The sequence below is a fragment of the Pecten maximus genome, chromosome 13 (assembly GCF_902652985.1).
Source record: "Pecten maximus chromosome 13, xPecMax1.1, whole genome shotgun sequence".
Taxonomy (NCBI): domain Eukaryota; kingdom Metazoa; phylum Mollusca; class Bivalvia; order Pectinida; family Pectinidae; genus Pecten; species Pecten maximus.
The window spans coordinates 28,798,267-28,805,121 of NC_047027.1; the positions used below are offsets into that span (position 1 = coordinate 28,798,267).

General features: G+C 33.0%; 1 long non-coding RNA gene across 1 annotated transcript; it reads left to right on the forward strand.

Moving 5' to 3' along the window:
• The first annotated feature begins 1,508 nt into the window (after positions 1-1,508).
• On the forward strand, positions 1,509-4,301 carry LOC117340964. Its single transcript, XR_004535519.1, has 3 exons — positions 1,509-2,389; positions 3,348-3,551; positions 3,907-4,301. It is a non-coding gene; the product is annotated as an uncharacterized LOC117340964 (long non-coding RNA).
• The last annotated feature ends 2,554 nt before the right edge of the window (positions 4,302-6,855 follow it).

Here is a 6,855-nt window from a genome sequence, read left to right on the forward strand (position 1 = left end):
TTGGGTGCTATATCCGTATTTTCACCTAACATAGATATGAGAGGATTCCTCTGTTTCTATTGTTCACGGTCGCTATGGCAACAATACCCTGACATCATATCTACACTGATGAAGCATCTATGTAAAAAAATATAAAGGGATTGCAATAATGGCAAAACGCACGGATGAAATACTTATGAACATCACATTCTTTATCTTTGTCAACTTAAGAATCGTTCCATTCGCTACCCAATACCTCAGGTGCAGATTCAGAACTGTTAATTAAAAAGAGGTTAACATTTATGTTATGCCAATGCAAGTTTTGTTCATAAAAAATGTTACGAACATATCTGCTAATTAAGTAATTTTAATATATAAATACATTGTTGTGTATATAAACGACTCCCTGCTATCGGTCTAATTGATAGCATTTTCTTCCAGACAACTGGAGGAGGTACCGCACTAGATTCCCCGTCATCAGTATACACTTGTACCTCTACTGGTAACACACGGTGTTCTGACACAGATGCCAACAGTTACACGTGTGGAATTGTACCGCAATATGACACAGCTCTGCAATCTGGTACAACATACTACATACAAATAACAGTCAATCTTGACGGACAGTACCAACCTATAGGACTTACACGCACCATAACGGAAACAGACATAATACGAGGTTTGTATAGATTATATATGGTGTTGGCGACCTTGATTGCTTATTTATATCCAGTACGTCGTTGTTTATTGTTATGTTTTTTTTCTTATATTTTTTTATACCTATTTATTAAATGAATTTGATTTTTTTTCTATTATTATTTTTGCAACGCCTATATTTAACTTTGACTGATTAGGTGTACCAAGTAAAACGTTCTTGTCGTCATTTTTTTACGCCAAACCTTATCTAGCTCTCTTCAAACAGTCAAGGTTCATATTTGACATTTAAGAAGCAAATACTAAATAAAATGCAAGATTTTATCACTAACCTACTAACAAATTCAGTGACTTTTAAATGTTAAATTACATCAAATACTTGGACTATCAATTTACGATATTTCTATTGCATCAGAAGTTATATTTATACTGACTGTATAAGTAATGGGAGAGTTCGAATCGATAAAATCCGAGAAACAATATAAAATATGATATATCTGACGAAAACAGGACATGGTATATCAAACAATATATTGCATATTCACATATGTGTGTAAAAGGTTATATGTTCGCATAAAAAATGCAGTGTTTGATATAAAATAGTGGCACTAACTGACGCTTATCCTTGGAAAAAATAAAACGGTTTCAGTACATGTATATATATTTACATATACACTGGAAATGAGTTTTAGTGTTTATATAAATAACGGATCTAGTAAGTGAAAACGAGAGTATGGTCGAATATAGGTACTGGATCCTAACAGACATGTTAGCGCCGGATGCATATTACAAGAGATAGATAATTGAACTGTTACACAAGTATACTATTATAATTAAAAAGAAAACACCTTTTTAAATGTTTAAACAATATAATTGAGGGCACGTTGAAGCAAGTTGACAACAGCAAATATATTTGTTTATGTCCGCAGTTTGCTTATTGCGTCCCCCCAAAGTCGGCAAAACCTGTCGGCGGTTGGTAGCAGTGACAATGTCGGGTGGCAAATCCCATATCCATGACTGAAAATACTTGTTTAACGTAAATTAATTAAATAACTTATGTTAAGATTTTTATTAAGAAAATTGGGTAGCTTCAATATTAAAAATCAATTGAATTACTTGTACAAGTACTCGCACAACCAATCAGCTGCTGTTTCATACGTAATTGTATGATACTTAAAGTTGCTAAGATATTTTTGAGAATAAAAGGTAACTCATCCGACATGTTCACATCTATCGCATCCATTTGATCATATTATCTAACACAAACTTGTATCATCGTATGAAGCAAAAGTATTATGAACTTACATATTTTATTTAAATAAATAATTATATTTCAATTGTTTTATTTCAGATCAAACTAGTGCTTCAAATGTTGTTCACAATTGATCTCTGTTGGAAATGTTTCCTTATCTTACACATTGTTATAAAGCATACACAACAGACATACTCGTGTGTTTACCATTGTAATTGGCTTGTGTTGTGTCGTCTCTGTCAAATCATACACACGCCATTCGTCTTTGTCTTTGTCCTTTGTCTTCATATATTGTCTAACGTGACGTCAGTGTAGTGTAAAAACGTTTGTCCCGTGTTAGTGAGAGTGTGTGACGTTGAGAGAAGGCATTTGGCTATATTGGGTGGAGTTGGGTTTGGGCTTGTTTTGTTTTCTAAGATTAGGAGGACAGATCAATGGATGGCGAGGAATACCACGAAAAACAAGGCCGTGCTAATACCACGCAGGAGGCCGAACAACTTCAAGGTAAGGATCTCGAGAATTACACAAAAGAGAAGACAGTTACACAAAATGATCATGTTAAAATAATAATAAAAAAATACACAAAGCCAGTTACAATCCTGTTTTAGATATCAGATTTTACATTGATATGTATCCTTACTGTTCATAATCTCGAGTGAATTATTCTTCCCATAAGGAAATGTAACTATTTTCAAAATAAGTAGAATACAATTAATACCGATGTATGTATATCCAAATACATGTCAATTTGATGACCTTTAAACTACAATACTAGATGCCCATAGAGGTGTGTTTATGATATGTATAGTCTGTGTCATTTAGGGGATAAACCTTATCCATCTAAGTGCTCTTGAGAGCTTGTTAAAGAAACATATTACAAAATGTTTAATTAATGCCAATATCTTCCGGGATTTTTAGTATTAAAAGCGAATTACCTGAATACAATTTTGTCAGTTAAACATGTAAGCAGTAATTTCGCCTATCGTAATATATTGTTTAGAGCCTAGATATGTCAGATGTATAATTATATTCATATAAATGTTTGTCAAAAATATGTCTAAATATTAATTGAAAATTACGAAGCGCATCTTAATAGCAGGCATTTGAGTAATGTTCTGTTTCCTCAAGCTATTTTACGGTGTAAATATGTTTTATTACCCTCGCAATAATTAAATAAATATATACAGCCGTATGGAACTTATTCGTAAGAAGGTTACTTTAGAACACTAACTTGCGTCAGAATTGCTTCTACCCACTCTTTAGTAGACTCCAAACTGTCTTACAAACAATAAGTTGAAGACTGCTTTCTGATTGGCCATTACCTCAAATAAAAGCAACTTTCACATAATCCGTAAACGCAATAACGTCATTAACAGATTGTGAACTGTTAATTAAATATGCATCTATTAACACATCAAAACCTCGGAGATGAAATATTGTGGTAATTGCTTTCAATTTGCAGGGAATTCACCCAATCAAAAGTCTGTCATTAAGAGGCCGAGGAGCTAACTGAAGAACTTGAACGAGACACGTCTCATGAATTGAAGAGGACGTCGTTCTCCACAGGGACTAGTCGGATCCACAACCTCAGTGTTATAAGAGACAGGACCCACCTTAAGGTGGGAACCCGGCCATTATCGAATTAATTCCAAGTTTACCAACTGAGGTAACTACCCAAGTCCTACAAATAAAGTATATTTGAACTGTTAGTATGGATGTTATAAAAAACAACATATATACCAATTAGTTCACATAGTAGGTAATATGACATTGTACAGAAATGTTTGATTGAGCAGTCTCTTGTTAGATATTCAAATAATGTTTGTCAGCAATATAAACATGGACAGCTTTTCAGTTTAATAATATTTAAACATTATTTCAGGATATTTGATGTAGGATCATATTTGCGTTAAGTCAACAATAAGTCAATAAGGTGTGCTCGTAGATGTCTAAGTTGAAATACTATCTGGAAATCACAATTTTTCAATATGTTTATATAATGTGGTTTTGTTGCCATTTAGATGACGTTGAATCAGGTCAAGATGGAATAACTCCCCTTCGAAAGCACCAACAGCGTTTAGACGTCATTTATTTCGACATCAAGGGATACATGCGACCAATTGTGTTTTCATACAAGGCATATCGTTGCCATTCTCTAACATGAGAATATTTATTTGACATTGATCAGAAGAATTTTACATTTAGAATCACAACTCATATCAACAAATAAGACCTCCATGTACTCCACAGTGAATCATTGCGAATCAATTCCGGTCCTTTATTGGTAGATTCTGATACGCGTCAAGCATCTACCAAAGGCACAGAACTATCAACAGTTTTAAGTGAAATGTTATTCTAATTTCTCTATATCAAACGATCTCTTACAATAACTGTCTCTGTGGAATAACATTGTAAAGCAAACGTATCAAAGATAATGAAGGGGTATCAAGTGAATATTTAAGTTGGAAGCTCTGCGACACGATTTTATTCCTGATGATTTGACACAGCCTTACAATCCAAGTTTTTTTTCTGAGGAATCGAGAGATGGAGTCATACATAATATCCACATATACAGTCTTACTATCAACCAATTAACACGGTGGTTATTTGCATTGTAAAATTGGATTGAACAAAGACAGTTCATCAGTAGCTATGGAAATGTTTTTAAAGGAGTCAGGTGCGAGATAAATGCATGTGTACTGATGCATTCCGTATTCAGTGTATTAAATGTTTAAACCGTATACTACTTTGTATGTTACTGGTAATGACTTGACGCTACACCACAGAAAAAGGAGAATACGTTCTGTATTAGGAAATGGTCGAGCTGCCTTGAGTAATCAAAGGGAGATAACAACAATTGATAACATGAACTGTTTTACAGATCCTTTTATAATGATTAATTTCATCAAAATAAAAACATATTTATGAATGAATATATGCGTTTGAGAAAACAATTTAGGGAAAACAATAACACATATCTTACAATGAAAACAAGCATGATATAAGAACAACACAATGGATCTTAATCTGCTTTGTTTATATCATGCTATGTGGTATATACTATAATTGATACTTTTCACTTACAATATATAGTATAATGATCACTGGACTGGACTTTGTGTATGAACGAGTTTTAATTAATGACCAATAAATTACAGTACGACCAGATGATCCTTTTGGTCATCCTAGCATTTATTATTAAAAAGATGTAATTATTAAAAAAAAAGTGAGTTTTTTTCATAAACCGCACGTAGGTATTTATTTCAGAATAAAGTGATACATTGAAACATGAAAAAGATGCATTTGCCTTGCATTGTATCCAGTTCCCTGTTGCAAATCACGCGACCATGATAATTATCCGAAGATCAGAGGGCAATTACAACAGCATGACAATGGTAATCACGTGATGATAATAATCATCTGACAATGATAATCAGATGACAATGTTAATCAGGTGACAATGTTAATCAAGTGGCAATGATAATCAGATGAAAATGATAATCAGATGACAATGATAGTCAGATGCCAATGATAATCAGATGAAAATGATTATCAGATGACAATGTTAATCACGTGACAATGTTTATCAGGTGACAATGATACTACAGTAACAGTGGTAATCTTTTGATAACGTAAATGAGGTGACCATGATATTCAGGTGACAATGAAAATAAGGTGAAAATGTTAATCAGATGACAATGTTAATCAGTTTACAATGATTATCAGTTGACAATAACAATCAGTTGACAGTGATAATCAGTAGACAATGATAAACAGGTGACAATGCGTATCAGGTGACAATGATAATCAGTTGACAATAACAATCAGGTGACAATGATGATCAGGTGAAAATGATAGTAGGAAGACATTTATAATCAGGTTAAATATTTATAAAAAGACATTAATATTCTGTTTAACATATTTTTCTAAAATAATTCATAATCAGGTGAAAATGTGAATCCTAAGACATTTTTAATCAGGTGAAAATGATAATCATGTGATAATGATAATCAAATGAGAATGATAGTCACCGATAATGATAATGAGATAACAATAATATTCAGGCGACAATACAATTCAGGTGACAATGATAATAATAGGACAAAGATAAGCAAGTGGAAATTATAATCTGATGGCAATGACAATTAGACGACTATGATAAACAGGCGACAAAGATAATGTTACATTTATAATCAGGTGTCAATGATAATCAGAATACAATCAGGCGGGACTGATAACCAAGTGATAGCGATAACCAGATAACGATGATACTCAGGTGGCAATGGTGATAAAAAAAACAATGCTAATCAGGTGACAGCGATAGTCATGTGATACTGATATTCAACAACAGTGATAATGAGATTTACAGCTATTATCGAGTGACAATGATGACAATCAGACGAGAAAGATGTTGAGATGACAATAATAATCATGTGGCAATGTTGATCAGGTGACAAATATAACCAAGTGACAATAATAACCGACGACATTTACAATGGGAGGACAATTCAAGTCAGATCAAAATCATAATCAAGTGAAAACGACAAAAATCATTTTCATATTTCTCCATTGTTATTTGTTTTAAAATATAGACATTTTGTCAAAAAATGTGGACCGTCATCGCACAACATATCTATACTTTATTAATAAACCTTTATTATAGTATATGAGGCTGTACTTGACGGTCAGTATTAAGCTAACACGCAGAGCAGTCCTCCAGTTAAACGGGGACACAACTATTACTAGAAACTCTTCTGATATTGACAGTCTGAACAATCTGGCCGATTAGTTTTGGCAATTACCCAAAATTAGTTTAAAGGTAATTAAATTTTAATCATATATAACTCACTATATACAAGATATTTCTCACAAAACGCAAGCTATTGTTTTATTGACACCATTCAAAACCTGTTTTGCCGTTTATGAGCAATTCTGTATGCCTTGTATCGTAATGATATCCGGGAAGCTAA